The sequence below is a fragment of the Equus przewalskii genome, chromosome 7 (genome assembly GCF_037783145.1).
Source record: "Equus przewalskii isolate Varuska chromosome 7, EquPr2, whole genome shotgun sequence".
Classification (NCBI taxonomy): Eukaryota; Metazoa; Chordata; class Mammalia; order Perissodactyla; family Equidae; genus Equus; species Equus przewalskii.
This window is the reverse complement of record NC_091837.1, coordinates 45,535,425-45,555,564: the sequence shown is the minus strand read 5'-3', so window position 1 is coordinate 45,555,564 and position 20,140 is coordinate 45,535,425. Positions and strand designations below refer to the sequence as shown.

Genomic DNA, 20,140 nt, shown 5'->3' with positions numbered 1-20,140 from the left:
CTCTGCTTCGGTGGCCTGGGTTTGCAGGTTTGGATCCCAGGCACGGACCTGCTCTACTCATCAGCCATGCTGTGGAGGCATCCCACATACAAAGTAGAGAAGGGTTGGAACAGATGTTAGCTCAGGGCTAATCTTCCTCAAGCAGAAAAAAAAAAAAGAGGGAGATTGGCAACAGGTGTTAGCTCAAGACAAATCTTCCTCACACACACACAAAAAAATTTCTAAATTTATTGATGTCATTCCCTCCCTAAATTAACTTTTCTTGTCATTCTGTCTTTCTGTTTTTTGAGCAAAGCCATATGCTCAGTGTATCAGGTTAGACTGTGGTAAATCCATTAACAAATAGACAGCTGATGGACCTATTCCGAATAATAAATTTAGAATGAAGTTTCAGCGTTTTTACTACTGGAATCAAAACAAAATGTCTTTGCAGACCTTCAGGTAAGATAGCTACGGTGCCTCCAGGGGAGGACTCCCTCCCCATTCCACCAGTGTGAAAGGCAGCAGTGCGCCAGGAATCCAAAAATGAAATGTTGGAGAAACTGAAATCAAGACTTGAGAGAGTAGTTTCTGCAAAGAAACCCAGACCTCCTGCTTACAAGGCTAACCTGGAAGCTGGATCACCCTATTGAGCAAATAAATGTTCTTTTCTTAAATGTATTTTGCAGAGACTTCTTATACTTTTGGTGAAATTTACTGTTAAATAGCAGTGTCTCTGGGAAGGATGAACATTAAGCTAAGACTACCAAATAGCTTCCCAAAACTCCTGAAATGGCAAAGATGGAGCCATGTGACCCAGAAATTGGAAGAGGATGAGTCAAGGTTTGCATGATTTATAGTCTTTCTTGGGATTACTGTCACTGCAGATAGAATTAACCTTGAGTTACCATTGGCAGCATTTCAGAGCTCTCTCATGTTCATCTTTTTTTTTTTTTTTCAAGTTTTTCTTTTTCCCCTTCTTCCCTTCCCCTTCCCTCCTCCTCTATTCCAGCTGCACTTCTATTTCTGCAGTGTAATAGAAAGCGAAGGGGGGTCCTTCAGGCAATAGAAAGCCAACCACTAATTTGATGGGTTTGGCAGGTAACCACGATTTGCCTCCTGGTCCACTAAAATAGAGATCTCTATTTCTCGGGGCAGCTGTAAAGACCAAACAAGACGATATATGTAAATAACTTAACACAGTGTATGGAATACAGTATGTGCTCAATAAGCTGTTGTCCTCTTCTTTACCTTTCTCTTTCTCTGCCAACTTCCCAAGCTTTCCTTCAGCCCTCCCTCTTTCCAGTGTCCAAAGATCTAGCAAACAAATGATCCCTTCCCCTAGCATTATATCGTAGCACACCACTGAAAGTCAGTTTCATTTTGGGCAAAGCTGTAGACAAACAACCAGAATAAACCCTTGCTTCTTAGCGTTGAGAGAAGTTAGAGAGAAGCAGCTCCTCATATAGGAAGAGAGTTCCCTGATCACCTTGCTGGGAGCCGTGACATCTCTGCGGACAGGGGAGCAGCTGCCCAAGAGAACAGTGCCGGGGGCCAATCACAACCCCAGTTGAGGTGTTCCCATCAGGTGGGGTCATCCTCTTACTTGCTCTTCCACTCCTGAGGGGTGGGGAGGAGAGGAAAGGTTTTCAGGCTGGTCCAACAAATAAACAAAGTGCTGGATAAAGACTCATTTCATCAATATTAATAATGTTTTCTTAGGAAGTAGTTTATAAGTTCACAGTGTTCCCGAGCATGGCATTTGTCAACACTGATCAAGAACATGGAAATTTTCAAATAAGGAGAACTAAAGTGTACAACCACAGCTTTCCCAAGAGCAGGCTTCTATAAATCTTTGAACTTCTGGAGCCAAGAACTAATAAAGTCTGTGCTGAATAGGCAGCGTTGAGCACCCAGCAACAAATTAGCATAACCCAGAAGGCAGTTTGCATCCAAAGCACCAGGACCTACCCTTCACCACCTTCCCTGGGGCAGGAAATAGAAATTTATAAATCAAAGGCAAGCTGGAAAGGAAACTCTGCCAGTTTGAGTCACTGATTTGTTTTCTTTCTTTTCGTTTTTTAAGAGTGTAAGTTTCACTGTCTATGTGTTTGTTTTTATTATTTTTAGCAATCTACTGGAAGTTTTCAATGTAAACAAAGTTCTGACTTTAAAAGAATAACCAACTCTATCAAGCTGTATAAGAAGGCAGCTTTTACGGACAGTGGTCTCATTGGAAGTCTTTGAAGCCAATTCAATACTGATATCAAAGCCACTTCTTGTATTTCAATCCCAAATTTAGAAAATGGCCTTTACATTTTCAATCTAAAGTTATATTCTGACCTTACTGTTAATTTTGGAACACACTATAATTTAGACAACTGCTGAAATCACTTAATGCCGTGTTTTGGAGTATGAACCTGGAAATCACACTCTCTTAAATTATCCATCACACCCATGAAACTTAACTGTAAAATCAACTTGATGTTGATCCTGTGTGCATCTAGTATTCAACTGAGATGTTTATATATCTAAATACTGGCACAGCTGTATATACAATAGTTTTGTTGAAGCCGTTAATGCTTTAAGTTGGAAGAACATACATTATGAGTTTTGTTTGGTTTCACTGAGGAAAAAGCCAAAGCAGTTTTATAATAATATATCAATGAAATGCAAAATCAGATACCAATCCAAAAACTTTATGGATCGAAATGTTTTGGAGATGTGCATGGATTTTCAGGTATCTCCTAGTTTCAGCCAACATGGATGCTTAGGGGAAAACAGAAAGCTACTGGGTACAGCTCTTTTTGAGTATAGCATTTCTTGAACATTTGCCCATTAGGAGATATAGAGGCAAGTTTAATTTCCTTTTAAGCCTTCTGTATCCCATTGTTGATTTTATACATGGCCTCCTCAAATATAAACTAACACTGAGTTTGGAACACATTCTATTGGAAGAAAGTATAGAATAGTAAAAAGCCATTCCTAGGTTCAGACGTCGTAGCTTCCTGGCTGTTATGATCTGAAGCAAGTTACTCTCTCTGAACCACACTTTCCTCATCACTAAAATGGAGTTAAATCTACTTAGCACTCAGATGATTAAGTGGCTTAAATAAAATAATGTTGAAGTGCCCAGTAAAGTGGTTGGCACGTAGGCATTCAATATATTATAGGTATTTATTTATTTTTTCTTTTTGTTTTCATTTTTATTACATTGGCTCAAAACTGAATTATCAAAACTCCTAGAAGTTGAGTTGATCAAAGGGTAAATGCATATATAGTTTTACTAGCTATTGCCATATGCCCCTCCTTAGGGCCTGTACCCTCTGCAATATATAAAATGCCTATCTCTTGGGTGTACTTTTTAAGTCCTAGACAAACTATACCATTGATAAGATATGAAAGCTAGTAATAATACAAAGAGGTAACATTTGTCGAGCACTTTATAACATGTTCATAATTAGAGCAAGCAGGGAGAACACATACATTATCCCATTAAAACCTCACAGTAACTCAGGAGCTACTCTTATCATCATCTGACTTAGCAAAGAAGAGACCGAAGCTTGGAGAAGTTACTAATTCAAGGTCATAGAATTCCAAACCCAGGACTGAGTAATAATTGGACCCTTGAAGTCATCCACCACACTACCGTCCTTTTCAGTACACCTATGTCTCCAGATACGGCTAAAAGCAGTTTTATTTCAGTTTGTTGTAAACTGTCTAAGGACTATGGCACATCGCGAAATCTCCAAGTTTACGTGTAGTACCAACTGCTTCCAGGCACGATCTCAAAGACTGAGTGAGGGAGGGGCTGGTGAGTTTTTGTGGATAATTACAGTGGAGCACAAGTGAACACAATCCAGAATGTGTGTCTACAGTGAGGGGCGCTGGTCTGTGTCATCCTATTTTAAAGGGAATCTAAGCGTCAGCGGGGGCTGTTCCCGAAAGATACTGAAAAGAAGCAGCGCCATGCCACGGAGGCGAGGTTTTGAGTTTCACCTCCTAGTGACTGGCTTGCCCTGGGCCATGTCGTTTCCTCTGCTCCAGTGTCCTCTTCCTGCAGTGGGGGTCATCGGGTGCGTTAGGAACTTCATAGGCCTGGGGCTCAGCTTCCTTTAGAAAATCCACCCTATAGAATTTCAAACAGATTACAGTGATCCACATCCCCATTAAATGCGTTTGTCTTCTGTAAACATCTTAAAAGAATTTTTATCATTTTTGTTTACGATTAAAATTACGTATGTAAAACTCATTTACTTTATGATTAGCTACGATTCCTTGGCAGTTGTACATATTTAGGAATTTCTCACAAAATGAAAAAAACTCTAATACACAAAGTATTTTCAAATGTAATGGCATTTTGTTAACAGTAAATTTAACAATTAGTGATGCTAACATGTTAGTTTATAACAGCATTTAATTAAATTCTTATTAGTTTCGATTTTGCAGTTTTTTCATTCATTGTTTAGTGCCAGTAACTCTTTTTTCAAGACTCAAATATTTTACATCCTCTTGAAAGGCTGGTAAGCTGAGGCCCAGCGCCTGCAGCCCATGGGACACCATCATAGTAACACCCATTCTGCCTGCTCTCTGCCTTAGGGATTGCTGTGTGGTTAAGGAGGGCAGAAGGTGAAAGCACTTCCAGACTTTACAGCAAAGTATAAATATTTGTTATCATGAATTCATTGCTATGTATAGAAAAATCAATCTGCTATTAATACCATAAAGGACAGTATATATACATACATATGTGTGTGTGCGCACCATATATGTATATACACATATGCACTATCTTATGTTTATGGAACAAAAACCTAGAATCGTTGGTAATATACATTAATTAATAATGCTTATTAATATTTATGATATATATATTTGTTATAGGAAATTAATAAAAATATATATGTATATATACACAGATTAGTATTATAGATAAATACATATATTCTCTTCCTTTGATGGGACACCTGTGTAGTCTTGTTTGCTGTGCTTTGTGAAGGATATGTTTCAGTATAGCATAGTTGTTAAGATTCAGTTCTAGAATCTGAGACTGCCTGGGTTTCTTTTTTTTTTTCCTTTTTCTCCCCACCCTGTTCATAGCTGTATATTTTCAGTTGTGGGTCCTTCTGGTTGTGGCATGTGGGATGCTGCCTCAGCATGGCCTGATGAGCAGTGCCATGTCTGCGCTCAAGATCTGAACTGGTGAAACCCTGGGCCACTGGAGCGGAGCACGCGAACTCAACCACTCGGCCAGAGGGCCGACCCTCTGCCTGGGTTTCTATTCTGGCTCTTTTAGTTACCAGCTGTGTGACTGTGGGCAAGCTAACTAACTTCTCTGGGCCTCTCGTGCCTCACTAAAAATTGGAATGACAATAATATTTAACAATTAAGTTATATCATACATGATATACTCGATAAATGATAACATTGTAATAGTAACTGTAGTCCTGTTAGAAAAAAAAGGAAGCTGAGAATGATTCTGGACATAAGAGTTCGCTGTAAAGCAAAGGAAGCCGCGCGGTTGCTGCGCTCTGAGCAGTGGTCCTAATTGGCCGCCGCCGGGAAAGGCCTTCAGGAAGAACACGGCGTGGGGGCAGCTCCGCCTTCATCAGCCTGGTCTCCTCAGTGGAGAATGCGGCGCAGGGACAGGCTGCGGTCTGACCAGCCAGCCTCTCCGTGGGCTGGTTCGCCTCGTTGAGGGAGCTTTGTCCGCTTCCATTCCCTGATTGGTTTCTGACCCGAGTCGAGGGGCCCGCTGCTGTTTCTTGTCGTGGCAGGTGCGAACTTTCCTGGTTCCTTTGAAGTGCTTTTGAAGATCCTGTTCTCTCATTGCACAAAAGAAAGAATTCTGGGTTTGATCCCGGGAGCAGGCCATTCTGCATTGCTTGGCCCAGAAATCAAGGATTTCAGCGTGAGGTTTGGAGTAAGAGCCCCTGGCTTTAAGAACAAGGCAGCATGGCTCTTAGCCCAGAGCAGGCCTTAAATAGGACTTTTTGCCAGGTTACCCCATTTCTCTTTCTCTATAGCTATTTTAAGATTGTGGTTTTCCTTTTTCTCCCCAAAGCCCCCCAGTACATAACTGTGTATTTTCAGTTCTGGCTCCTTCTAGTTGTGGCATGTGGGATGCCACCTGAGCATGGCTTGACGAGCAGTGCCATGTCCACGCCCAGGATTCGAACTGGCGAAACCCTGTGCTGCTGAAGCAGAGCTCAAGAACTTAACCACTCGGCCACGGGGCTGACCCCTACAGCTATTTTTTTTTTTCAACAAATGCTTATTAAGCATCTATTACACGCAAGACATTACTATTCTAGGAGTTGTGAGAGGTACAAGAGGAAAATTGTCGTGTAACCTATCTCATTAGGCTAGTCAATTTAAAAGGCAACACTAGGGGGCCAACCCGTGACAGAGTGGTTAAGTTCACGTGCTCCACTTCGTGGCCCAGGGTCTCACTGGTTTGGGTCCTGGGCAGAGACCTAGCACCACTCGTCAGGCCATGCTGAGGTGGCATCCCACATAGCACAGCCAGAAGGACCTACAACTAGAATATACAACTGTGTACTGGGGGGCTTTGGGGAGGAGAAGAAGCAGAACAGGCAACTCTTATGAATAACAATACATGGCGCAATTATGTCCAGTGGTATATTTCTTATATTCATCCAACTGATGCTCTGTCCTCATCTGCATCCGAGATTTAAGAGGCTTCCTTCCTGGGTCACTATGGGGATAGTATGCCAAGCTGGCTCTACAGACACCTCGTCTACGAGCAGATTTTAAGCAAAGAGGCTATACTTTCTGTACAAAATTCTAGTTCTTGACAGTCCATGACCTTTGCTCCACAAGCACATTCATGCTCTTCCTGTGCTTTCGTACAGGCCCCTCTGAACACAGCCAGGAGCACCCCGGCCACGGGCCATAGATGTGGGGACTTTTCTGTTCGAAACCAATGGATGTGGAAAGCTAATTTAGGAAACCAAAAGTACAGTGCAGCATTAGTTTTTGAGTTCTTGTGGGCTTATCACTTAGCATGATTAGATAAAATAGATTAAAAGAAAGGAGACTTATACAACCAGTGCCACATATCTAATATCCACCTTGGTACCATAAACTGGTGTGATAATTTTAGGATCTTGGTGAACTTTCTGCTACAATCAGACTCATTTCAAGCTGTTCTCCTAATAATGTAGGATTCTAGTACTGATGATATCAAGTACTGATGGAATCCAGTGTTTTACTGATGTTAAAAACGGCAAATACACAGTGCCTCAAGAGCTTGATATTATTCTTTAAATTTTCCTACTCTTAAAAATGTAAGATGAACATAGTCATTGTGATCTTTACAAAGCACAAAATTATTTTAACAAGATGATATTGAAGGCAGTGAAATGCACATTAATGTGATTGAAAGAAGAAAATGAAAGTATGAGATCACAAGATGAAAGGTAAAAAAGCTGCCTAGCAGAAAAACAAACCAAAACCTAGAATTGATGGTAAAATACCAGTTGATTTATAAATTGAAAATATTTAAAGTGCTGGCACCACATGAGGGTGAGGTGGATTTCTTATATATTCCTTATATTTGGAATTGGTCCCTACCAAAACTCTACTAATATATCTTCGAAAGAACTAGAAAAACTTTTTTTTTGGTGAGGAAGATTCACCCTGAGCTAACATCTGTGCCAATCTTCCTCTGTTTTGTGTGGGTCACTGCCACAGCATGGCTTGACAACTGGTATAGGTCCACACCCAAGATCTGAACCTGCGAACCTGGGCCGCTGAAGCGGAGTGCACCAGACTTAACCACTACTCCATGGGGCCAGCCCCTAGAAAAACATTTTTAAAGGAGCAATCAAAATCATAGATATGGTAAAGTGGCCCCAAGAGCAAAGTGTAGCTACCTTTACCCAATAAACCCAACATACTTCTATGAGGCAGACAAGAGGAAAGACTCTAGGTGGAGAACTATCTGGGATCTGCCGCTTGTCCATTTTATATTACTGCAGTATGAGGCTTAAAATTAGGAAGAAGTGAAATTCCTTGATTAGCCTTTGCCTCTTTCTTGCTCCTTAACTATCTCTATAAGTGTCTGTAAATATACACAAGCAAAATTATAAAACAATAATAATAAGGACAGTGTTTCCCAGCTGCCTGTTAGATAATCAGGCTCATTCTGAGGTCCATTTTGTGAGAATCCAGTTTTGTTCTTGGGGAAAGATCAATTAGCTTAGAAAGACATATGAACTAATTTAAGATATGTAAAAGTATAATTGAAATAAAAGTTGTGTGGAGCCTGGCACAGTGGAGGTACTGGAGGAGACAGAAATCCATAATTACAGTGCAGTGAGGGGAGGTATGAGGGGCAACCTCTAAAGGTTAGGCAAGCGCAGAGACAGAGTAGATAATGCAGGAGGGTTTCAAAGGAGAGGCGACAGCAGATGTGAAATTTAAAAAATGAGCAGGAGTTTGCCAGGTAAAGAAAGGGAGGATGGAAATTACAGATGGTGGGAACAGCATGTGTCAAGTTAGGCAAGCAGGAAAAATAAATATGCATATTGTTTTATATCTAAATATAAATTCTTTGAGAAAAGAGGAAAAAGTGTACAAGGAGAGAAGAGGAAGAAGCAGAAGAGAAAGTGCTAAGTTATAAAAATCCCCACAGGAAGTTTGGACTTGATCCTTTAGGAAGTGAGGAGCCATTGAAGATCTTTAAGCCAGTGGATGCAATGACTGAGTTTGTCTCTTCAAAAGCTAACTCGGAAGGCCGTGGAGGGGATGAACTAATAAGGGTTTTGTGTGGAGGCAGAGAATCTCGTGATTACAGTGGAGGCCTGTCAAGACCAAGGCAATCCGTGGGATGGAGGAGATTGGATTCATGAAAATGATGACTATTTAAACGTAGATATGAGGGAGAGGAATGTGGGGTTACAAACTGGGTATTGCCGATTTCTTTATTTTTGAAGGTTAGAATTAAATGTGTGGATGTTCAATTAAGCAAGAAAGAGTTGTTGAACATAAGAAAGTTGTAGGCAAATAACCAACTGCAAGACGGAGATGGTGGCCATCTGCTGGAGGGAATCCCCATTGAGGTGCATCCCTGGCAGCTTCCATGGTTCCCAGGGGGCTGTCCTCAGCCAGTTGTCCACCCTCTGCACAGGGAAGGCCTCCCCCAGTACTCAGGTATGAAGGAATGAGTTGGCTGCATGGATGAGGTCAGCCTCTGCAGACTGCCAAGAAGGAGGAGTCCCCATTCGTTGACAAAACTGGGACAGATAACCAGGCTCTTGACTAGTTTATATATGAAAATTTCTATGGTGAACAGGCTAGAATAGTTGGACTTTCTGTTGTAGTAATTTCTGTGATTATCATACACGTTTTTGTACTTCATTCCAAACCCCACTCTAATGGAAGCCAGGAAGAGTGTCTCTTTTCTATTCTTCCCCCAAATGCCTCATATTAGATAATAAAGTTAGAAAATTGATCTGCTTAAAAAATAGGATATAATTAAAACTGAAATAGCAGATGAGAAACTTAATATTTGATGTAAAGATTAAAATTACTTTATTCACCCCCAAATAAATCTATCTGTGCAAATACTGAGAGAGTCCCTCAGTATTTGAGGCCAAGATGATGTTAGTTTTCTAATTACTTCATCTCATGTGGTTGACTATAACAGCATAATTTGGGTTAATAATCCGTGAAACACTTTATATAAAAATCATAATGTATGATTTAGTAGGTCACAAAATAAGAGAATTCATGTAGAAATTCAGGCAACATTCTCAATATCATTTACATATGTCTGGATTTTATTCATATAATGCCAGTACATTACACATAAGTGAGTAATTGAAAACTTAAAGAAGAGAACCCAAAGCAAGATAGTTGGACAATGATGAGTCGAATCAGGAAGGAAAGTCCAAAAATGTCTTTTAACCCTTAGGAAAACAAAGAAGGAAAAGGAGATCAAAGTTTTCATTTACAGGAAGGGATCTCATTTGGATAGCAATAAATACACAGTATCTTTCTTCTTTGGAGTAGATTATAAAGACTATAAAACATTATATTTTAGAAAAATGATTCAACTTTTAATTAACTTATTTTTCTTCTTAAAATATTCAAAAAATACGAGTTTATGGTGGGAGGAAGGTTCAAATATTACTTGGTTTGAGGAAAAAAGTCTCCACAATACCCATCCAGTCACATGTCCAAATTTCTTGTATATCCCTCCAGGTATTTTCTGTGCATTTTCATAAATGGAATCATAGTTACAGAATATCTATACAAACAAAATCATTCCATTCTTTTCTACAACTTGCCTTTTTCACTTGAGATTGTATCTTTAGCATCTGTCTATATTAGAATGTATAGAGTTACCTCCTTTTTTTTTTTTTTGAGGAAGATTGCCCTGAGCTAACATCTGTGCCCATCTTCCTCTACTTTATACGTGGGATGCCTACCACAGCATGGCTTGCCAAAGGGTGTCATGTCCACACCCGGGATCCAAACCGGCGAACCCCAGGCCACCGAAGCAGAACGTGCGCACTTAACCGCTGCACCACCAGGCCGGCCCCAAGTTATCTCCTTTTTAATGTCTGCATAAAATTCTACTTTTATGGATGGCCGTAGTTTATTTAACTGTTCATTTATTTGTGGAAATTTAAGTAGTATTCAGTATTTTTAGAGCTGAAGTTTTTAATCTGGATCAATGAATGGACTTTAGAGGGACCCTTCAACCTTCTGAAGTTATAATCAAAGTTTATGTATGTGTGCATATGTGAATTATTTCTGGAGAAGAGTGTCTATAGCTTTCAACAGGAGTCAATGACCCAAAATGTGCAAGAACCTCTTCATTAAACAGCATTTGTAGAATTGCCATTTCAGTGAAGTTTTAGAAAACAGGATTGAATACAGTTGTGGAATAGTGTTTCTAAACTTTTTAAAAATCCAAACCACCTTTGGATATACTATACATAAGTATACATAAATCACCTCCTTCCACTCTGCAATTCTGATAGATTCCCCGAATGGAAATATGCAAAGCCTCCTTTCCCTAGACCCCTTCTGTGCCCCCTACCAAATCACACTGAGTCATTCACAGTAGCACCTCCAGCCAAAAAGATGTGGTGAGGCTTTACTTTCAGTCATTGTAATAGAAAAACCAATAGATATTTAATTTTCCAAATTTAAAGTTATGTTCTGATAGGGTTTCACTTTGAGAAATATGGCAGGATATATACATATAGACACATACATGTATGTATACATATATTCTTAAAAACTTCAAAGATCTCATGAGTTAGTAAGGAGTTACTGGAAAGCAGGAAGTTTGAGAGGTTACTGAAACAGTGAAGGTGCTTCTGCCTGAGGGCGTTTGTGACTCAGCCTGATCCTAAGTTCAGGTTTGGGTGGTCTCCTAGAGTAGGAAGAAGCAGACAGACCTTAAACCCAGAGTCTGCCCAAGGAGAGTCTAATAGGAAAACCCTATCCCATAAAACTGGCACCCCAAAAGATTGTACCCTATAAGTAAGGAAGAACCGGAAGGTAGCCATCCCCATATGATCTACTCCCCATCCCCAACGCCAAGCAAAACAAAACGCACATACACAAAGAAAACTCTTGTCTTGGTACAAAGGCAGGAAATAATCCATTCATGAGAAATTGTAACCATCCATGGACTTCTTTCATGTCCTTGGCCCAAATTCACATCAACTGAGTGGTTCAAAAGACCTCAAGCCACGAATATTTCAAATGATAATCCTCTACAGAAAAAGGAATATTTTTCTAGGCCACAAATAACTTTCCAAAATAATTTTCCAAGGAAAGTGATCTGCTCACTGTCATAAACAACCAAGCACACAAGGAAACAAGGCACCATGAGTGAGAAGAGAACAGACTCAGCAGGATTAAGATGCTAGATTATTAGAATTGTTATAATACAAATATATGTGCTATGTGTAAAGAAATAAAAGATAAGCTTTAGAAGATCTGCAAGAAATAAGAAACTATTTAAAAATTACCAGGAAGTATGAAAAACTGGCTATTTCTGGGGCACCGAGGGGTTTATAATGGGGAGAAGATGTGGAGGAGGTATGAACTGGGGGCTTCTGAGGTGCTGACAGCATTCTCTCTTCTTGGCCTGGATAGTGGTTACAAGATGTTCATTTTGTAATTATTCTTTAAGAACGTTGCAGAGTGAGAGAGGGAAAAAGGGCGCCCCTCAACAAAATTTTCTGTTGCAAGACAAACTATGCTTTCTCAAGTTACAGAAACGAGCCCCTCCCGCCTGTCTTCCCCTTCTTGATTCTGATTGCTGTTCTTCATGATTCCGATTCTGTTGGAGAATCAGCTGGGTAATGCTTAGGGCTGTGGAGTGTAGGGGAATGACTGTAGAGATAGGGTATGAGGAACCACACATGCTGTAGCGGTCCCTTCTACCCCACGGGTCTGGACTGGGGAGAGAAATATAAAGGAAGCCTTACAGAATCTTTGGACTGAACAAATCCACTCCCCGCATTTGTGTGCTTGGGGCCTGTTGCACGTCTTCCCTGAGCTCTGAAGCCTCATCATTTCTCCAATCTGTTCTTCTCAAGAGCACATCTAATGTAAAGTGTGAGTAATCACACACCAGAAACAACAATTTGTTAGTAACAAGTTACTAACACTAATAAAATATTAGAGATATTATCGTATTATATTATAATATATTATATATTAGGACAGTCATATTATGAGAGGATGTAATTCTTTTAGAATTAAATTTGTTAACAGCTTTATTCAGATGGAAGTCACATGCTGTAAAATTCCCCCATTTAAGTATATAACTCGCTATTTTCTGCTATATTCACAGAGTTGGGCAACCATCACCCACAGTCTAAGTATGAAACATTTTCATCCACCTGGTTGGTCACTCTCCACTCTCTACCTCCAAACCTAGGCAACCACTAATCTACTTCCTGTCCTTCAGAATTAGAATTTATGGTTTTGGTTTAATTGCCTTAAAGCAAACTATTTTCTGTTATGAATGCTTCAAGTTGCCCCCAAATCTAATCTCCTGACAATAATTCGCTAATTCAGCCTACGATTGTTTTCTGTTTGGGACTCTGAGTGGCGCCACCTTGAGGAGCTTTACACTTGCAGAGCAGCTCCATGGCGACATGCATGACCTGAAGATGACATCTCCCCACCACCAAGACCCATCCGTGCCCCAGACACACACACACACAACCTGACAGGGTAGAGACAGAAAATACCAACACAACTGCACACAGGTCTTAGTCACCAAAGCTAATAGGTGAAATGGGGTCCCTCCTTATATAATGTTCTGAATACAATAGTTGTAGAATTTGGCCATCACAAAATCATTAGGCATAGAGTGTCTAGAGCTAGATTTCCCTGAACGGGGAGATGAAGCCTGCTTGGGAGAGATGAATGAAGAACCATCTCCTTTGGGAAGTGGGCCGGTAGAAATCCCTGCCATGAACCCACCAAGGTGGAGGGAGAGGCTCTGTGAGGTAGGCACTGGGCAGAGCAAGCGCTCATCACTTTGGTTCTTCCCTTTTGCATATTCTACGTGTGCTAAGTAGACTTTGCTTCTGGGAGCTTCTGTGGGAGACCACTCTTTTGTCTTTTAGGACAGTGAGGGTCTGTTTCTTGGAGTTTAGATTATTTTGCTCTTGAGACACTGTCTTGGTCTTCTCGGGCTGCTGTAACAAAATTTCAAAGCCTGGGTGGCTTAGACAACAGACCTTTATTTCTCACAGTTCTGGAGGCTGGAAAGTCCAATATGAAAGTGCCAGGAGGTTTGATGTCCAGTGAGAGTTCTCTCCTGGCTTGCAGACAGCCTCCTCCCTGTGTCCTCACATGGCCTTTCCACATGCGGGTGAGGTGGGGAGAGACATAGAGAAAGATCTGGTGTCCCTTCTTATAAGAGCACTAATCCTGTCATGAGCACCCCATTCTCATGACTTTATCTAAACATGATCACCTTCCAAAGGCCCCATCTCCAAATGCCATCACATTCGGGGTTAAGACTGCAACATGTGAATTTTGGGGACACAAACATTCAGCCCATTACAGCTACCCTTGGGTGCATATGGCCTAAGTCATATGTAACATTATGACCAAACCTTCTTGTTAGTTATACAGAATACACAGAACAAGTTTGAATTAAAAAGAGGCAAGGTATTCTTCATCTGTAAATTTCCCCTGTTCTTGTAAATAGTCTTTATCATGACTTTTGGGGTTGTCTTGAATCTTAAACTAAACTTTCTGTGGAGGAAAAGTAAATAGGCTTTTCTCTTCTAAGAAAGGTAAATCTTAAAGTCTGTGGATTCGGGGGTTAAGCGAGCACTCTACGACATCCCTACAGCTCAGAGAAAATGACACGGCAGAAATGAGCCAGCAGCTGTGGCAAGCTGTTTCCTTTAAAATTCCAGAGCTCAGCCAGCCCTTCTGGTTTCCTGGAATGCTTTCACTTGGTCGTCATGTGGCAGCTGAGGAAAAACCCTGCAGCATCCACGGGTGAGCTGGAATAATACCTCATCTGCCATCAGGGGACCGACACCCGGAGTGACACACACAGAACCCTGCACGTGCTCGGTGGCACAGTCAAGGACAAAGTGGCCAGTCGCATACAGTCTCACTCAGCGACAGGATGTCTCAAACTCACTCTCACAAAGGGGCAGTTCACACTGAGGTCACCAACACCCACTGTTTCACAGAAGAGGCTGACACGACCAGATCACACGGACTAACATGGGTCAGGCTCATTTTATGTGTCGTGAGAAAGGTGGAGCAGAGGTGACTGGGGGAAAGTCTGGTTTCCCCTAAGCACTGACATTTTATTAATCTCATCTCAAACACTGTCACTCACCCAGAAAGGTCCTCAATGCGCCTTACGTCCGCTTCTGAAGCTGCGGGATGTGGCGGCAGCTGTCTGAGTGATATGGAAGCTGCCCCAGGAGGAGGGTGGAAAAATACCAGATCCGACTGGCCAGTCAGAGGAAAGCAGGCACTGAGGGAGAGCTGGGAACATCCAGGCTGAGGTCCAGCCACATCCTCAGGCTGGAGACCCAGGCTACTGCGAAAAGTTCCATCAGCTAGGAGGCGATGAGAAACGCCCTCACTTTATAGGGGACTTTTCCTTTCCATAGAGCCTGGAAAAATCTCAAGGCGAAATGTTATTAGCAGAACTTAAAATGAACTGAATCCCTTTTATAGGTGAACTTGTGAATTGGATGCCTTATATATGTGAAGCCTGGAAATAGGCGATTCATATCAGGGCTGGTATAAATAATAACTATTAATTGCAATTAATAACATTAACTACAATTAATCACAATAGTATTAAGCATTTACTTTGTTTTAAGTCCTGCACTAGGACCTTTACATATATTATTTCACTTAACCTCTCAACAACTCTACCTCCGAAGTACTTTTAGCGTGCCCATTTTACAGGTGAGGACACTGAGACTTAGAGAGAGGAAACACCCAAGATCACCCAGCTAATAGGAGGCACATCCGGGACTAAAATCAATGTCTGTGTGATTCCAAAACTAAGCTCTGGCTGGAAGGGATGACCCCACTCTTGTTTTCAAAAGTGAGTATCTTTCCAGTATCAGGTTGCCTCCAGCAGGTAAGGAATTGGGGGAAAATATGAGAGGACATACTTACTCCTTCTGCCACCCCAAGCTGGGACAAATATATGTGACAGTTGTAGGGCTCTGTAACCGTGATCTGGCCTTATTCCAGGTCTTTCTATGCCAGGCATAGGCTGTGTGAAGGGAGTGGGGACTTGTGGACACACAGACTGAATTCTGGGCTCCCCCTCCTCCCACATTCCCCCGGCAGAGCTCCTCTTGGGAAGATAACTGTGCCTATCATTCCCAGATTCCAAGTGAAGCATAAATCATGAAATAACTAGTTTAACTGTAGATTCAGTAGCAACACTCAGACGTCCGAGGGTCTACAGGTACCCTTCATTTGTGAAGAACCAGCCCAGGTCATTTATTTTTAAGGTGAACGTTGCATCAGAATGCCTGAAGGACTTGTTAAAACACAGATTGCAGGGCCCCATCCCCAGAGTTTCTGAATCTGTGGGTCTGGAGTGGGGCCCGAGAATTTGACTCAAAAGTTTCAGGTGCTGCTGACATTGCTGGTTGGGAGACCACCCTTTGAGAACTGCTATTTTAAGGGATGGAAGCCTCAGCTTTGTCTGTTATTTCGTTTCTGGGCACTTATCACTGCCTGTTTAAATGTAGTAGCAGCTGTTCTCAAGAACTTCCATCTTTACCACCTGTGTTGGTTTCCTATCACTGCCGTAACAAATCACCACGCTCTTAGTGGCTTGAAACAACAGCATCATCTTACTTTCTTGGAGGTCAGAAGCCTAAAATAGGTTGGCAGGGCCATGCTCCATTATGGAGGCTCTAGGGGAGGACCTATTTCCTTGCCTTTCCCAGCTTCTGGAGGGTGCCTGTATTTCTTCCCTTGTGGCCCCTTCCTCCATCCTCAAAGCCAGGAGCCACGTAGCATCTTCAAACCTCTCTCTTTCATCTTCACTTCCCCCATCACATCTTCTTCTCCGACTCTGACCCTCCTGCCTCCCTCTTATAAGGACCCTCGTGATTACTTTGAGCCCACCTAGATAATCCAGGATAAGCAAGCGTTTCAAGATCCTTAAATCTAATCACATCCACAAAGTCCCTTCTGCCACATATGGTAACATGTTCACAGATTTCAAAGTTTTGGGATTTAGGGGCCATTATTCTGTCTGCTGCCCCACCCATCCTACCACCTGCTGCAACAGCAGGTGTCCCTCCTATCCCATATCACCCTTCCCACAAAAGAGAAACCAGGCCAGTGGCAGAATGTGCAGGATGCAATCCCTTCTCCTGGCTTTCCTGGTAGTAAAGCAGTCTTGCAGGAGGGGTGGTGGGACAGGCCAAAGAGTGCAAGAGGAGTGGGAGATGGAAGGCCTGTCGTGCTCAGGAGAGGAGGACAGAATGAGTGAAGTGGTCCTCCTAGGCCATGCCGGAAGCACCTGCTAAGTCTCCCCATACTTGCTAGACTTTCCAGAATCTTTCCCTCTCCTTCTGAACCAGGAGCCTCCAGTACCTGCACTGGGCTTGCTGAAGGTCAGCACTCACCCTACACTCAGCCACCAGCACCACCTTCCAAACCTGCCAGAGAAAAAGGAACTGTATTGGAAGCTTTCTTGCCTTTTGAATTTCTTGCCTTTTGATTATTACCTTCAGAACTTTTCTGGGCTGAAGGCCCGACCTCAAGGCTGTGAATGTTCTGTTAGTGAGTGCGTTCGTTTGCTCAGCCTGCCTTAACAAAGTACCATGGGCTGGGGGACTTAAGCTACAGAAATGTATTTTCCCATGGTTCTGGAGGCTGGAAGTCCAAGGTCAAGCTGTGGGCAGCTTGTTTCTCCTGAGGCCTCTCTCCTTGGCTTACAGACAGCCGTCCTCTCCCTGCATTCTCACATTGTCCTTCCTCTATGACGTGTGCCCCTGGTGCCTCTCTCTTCTTATAAGGACTCCAGTCATTGGATTTGGGCCTGCTCTAATGACCTCAGTTTAATCTAATCACCTCCCGAAACACCCTTTCTCCAAATTCGGTTACATTCTGAGGTACTGAGAGTTAGGACTTTAATATATGAATTATTGGAGGGATACGATTCAGTCCATAACAGTGAGCTAGAACCCTAGGAGATTCACAAAGATCCCTTCCATCCTTTCTGTGTCACAGGCGGACAAGGCACAACTCGGGGGAGTGTGGGGAGAGGAAGGCCGAGCTGTTGACTTTAAAAGTGGGCACCTCGGCCCAGAACTGCTTTCTGGTAGGTGCCTTAGGTTCAGGAAAGGAGAAGGCAGAGAAAGTCAAAGAAGCCCCCCGAAGGCTGTCTTGGTCTTCGTAGGCAAGTAGCAGCATTGAAGGCCCACCCTCCAGAGAGCCGATTGCCTGCGGAAGGTTTTCTGCTTGATGCATAATTCGCAGCTAGTCACAGAAATCTCACCAAGTCAGTACACATCCTGGACGCAGAGGAAATAAAGGAACAGACAGTGAGTGATTGTGTTCGATGCTATCTGGAAGGGCTGTGCGATAGAAATGATTTCATTCCCGAGGCATGGCTCTGAGAGGGAAGTCAAACAGCACAAGACGAAACAAACCGAACAGCCTTATCTGATTCTTGATTCGTAGGTTCTTCCTCCTCCGAAGCCCTTCAGAGGCAGGGCACTGAATTGTCCTTGTTCCAGTAAGTGCTGTTGCAGGGTCCTTCCTGGGACATGCTGCCTCTCTGACTGACAGGACCTGGGGTCGCTGACATTTTTCCTTGACAAATCTTTTCTTTCACTGGTCAATCGCACTAACCAATATAGGCTTAAAGTATATATATAATATATATAAAGTGAAATAAGCCAGTCACAAAAAAAGACAAACACTGTATGATTCCACTTATATGAGGGACCTAGAGAGTTCAAGTTCATGGAGACAGAAAGCAGAATGGTAGTCACCAGGGGCTGACTGGAGGGAGAATGGGGAGTTGCTGTTTTGGGTACAGAGTTTCAGTTTTGCAATATGAGAAGAGTTCTGGAGACTGATTATACAACAATGTTAATGTACTTATTGAACTGTACCTTAAAAATGGTTAACATGGTAAATTTTATGTTACATAATATTTTAGTACATTAAAAAAAAAAGGAAAAAAGGCTGCTGGAAGCAATCACGTAATAGAACACATGGTTTGGGTCACGCCAACCTAGATCTGAGTCCCTTATCTGCCACTCACTAGTTTTGGGGCAATGTTCTGTTTATTTCTATGTGACAAATCACCCGAAAACTTAGTGCCTTAGAACAACATCATAATTTCTTAGTGTCCACGGGGCAAGAATTTGGGAAGAGCTTCAGCGGGGTAGTTCTGGCTCAGGGCCTCTTTCAAGTTTGCAGTCTGAGGGAGGGCTGGAACAACTGGGAGCTGGTGGAGCATCTCTCCATCTTCCTGTAGTCTCAAGGCTTCTCTGTGTGGTCTTTCCACATGGCCAACGTGGGCTTCCTTACAGCATGGCGTCCTTAGGACAATTGGACGGCTTATGTGGTATCTCAGGGCTCCAGGCAGATGCCTGTCCCAGGGAATAAGGCAGAATTTGCATCACCTTTTCAGATCATGCAGGGTGACTTCCTTCACACTCTCTTGGTCACAGGTAAATCATGCACCTCCCCAGATTCAAGGGGAAGGGAATAGACTCCACCTCTTGATGGGGAGTGGCCAAGTTCTAGAGCAGAGTTTGGCAAACTATGGCCCTTGGCCACATCTGGCTCACCATCCCCAGCAGCCATGCCTGTTTGTTTACATATTGTCTCTGGCTTTGCCACGATGGCAGGGTTGAGTGGTTGGAACAGAGACTGCATGGTCCCCAAGGCCTAAAGTGCTTACTGTACATCTTTCTATAGAAGGGTTTGCTGAAGAACATGTTGGATGGAAGATTTTCTGGCAGCACCTTTGGAAGATGCCCTCAGCCAATGGGCAGGCTGCCAGCCTCTCTGAACTTTACCTCCATCTCCAAATCTGTAAAATGATAATCTTGTGTAAAACGTACTTAGCACAATTCCATGCCTATAATAAAGTATAAAATGTATTTCTTTTCTTTCCAGGCTTAATTATGATTTGAGAGCCACAGAAAGGTGTTTGCTGCCACTATCAGTCGATTAGCAGTGTCAGAAGTTCCTGATTCTAGACACTCCTTAGAATTAAGGCAGACTTTACAGGGATCCCTTTTTAAAATACCTATTTGTTACTCTTGAGGGAAGAAAGTTTTGCAAGAATTCTTTTGAAAACGCCATCTCCCCCGGCCCCCCAGTGCATTCCTTTATCAGACTAGCTAGATTTTTACCTATTAAAGAGCAAGTACCTAAGGGAATAGAAGAAATCCAGTAAATTTGGAATTGGCTGAGTGGGGAAGGGCAGGATGGCAGCAGATCTCTGATCGCCTACGGAGAGAGAGACTCAAGAAAGTTTACCTACTTTGCAGTTGTGCTGAGCACGGCTTCTGCCTCAGACAAAGCGATGAAAATGTTTTCTTGACCTTCCGTTATCCATCGCCTCCCTTTCCTCCCGCCAGACTCGCTATCTCCACTCCAGCCTCCTCCCTCCCAC

The 20,140-nt window shown here is 42.5% G+C and overlaps 1 protein-coding gene and 1 long non-coding RNA gene across 28 annotated transcripts in view; one reads left to right on the top strand and one right to left on the bottom strand.

The window, feature by feature from the left end:
* The window catches only part of LOC139084833 (uncharacterized), a 59,359-nt gene extending 44,404 nt beyond the window's left edge, over positions 1-14,955 (bottom strand). The window contains exon 1 of the long non-coding RNA XR_011542625.1: positions 14,852-14,955. This is a non-coding gene — a long non-coding RNA (uncharacterized lncRNA). The remainder of the gene's footprint in view (positions 1-14,851) is intronic.
* DLGAP1 (DLG associated protein 1) overlaps positions 1-20,140 on the top strand; it is an 843,303-nt gene that overhangs the window by 725,805 nt on the left and 97,358 nt on the right. The window lies entirely within an intron of this gene.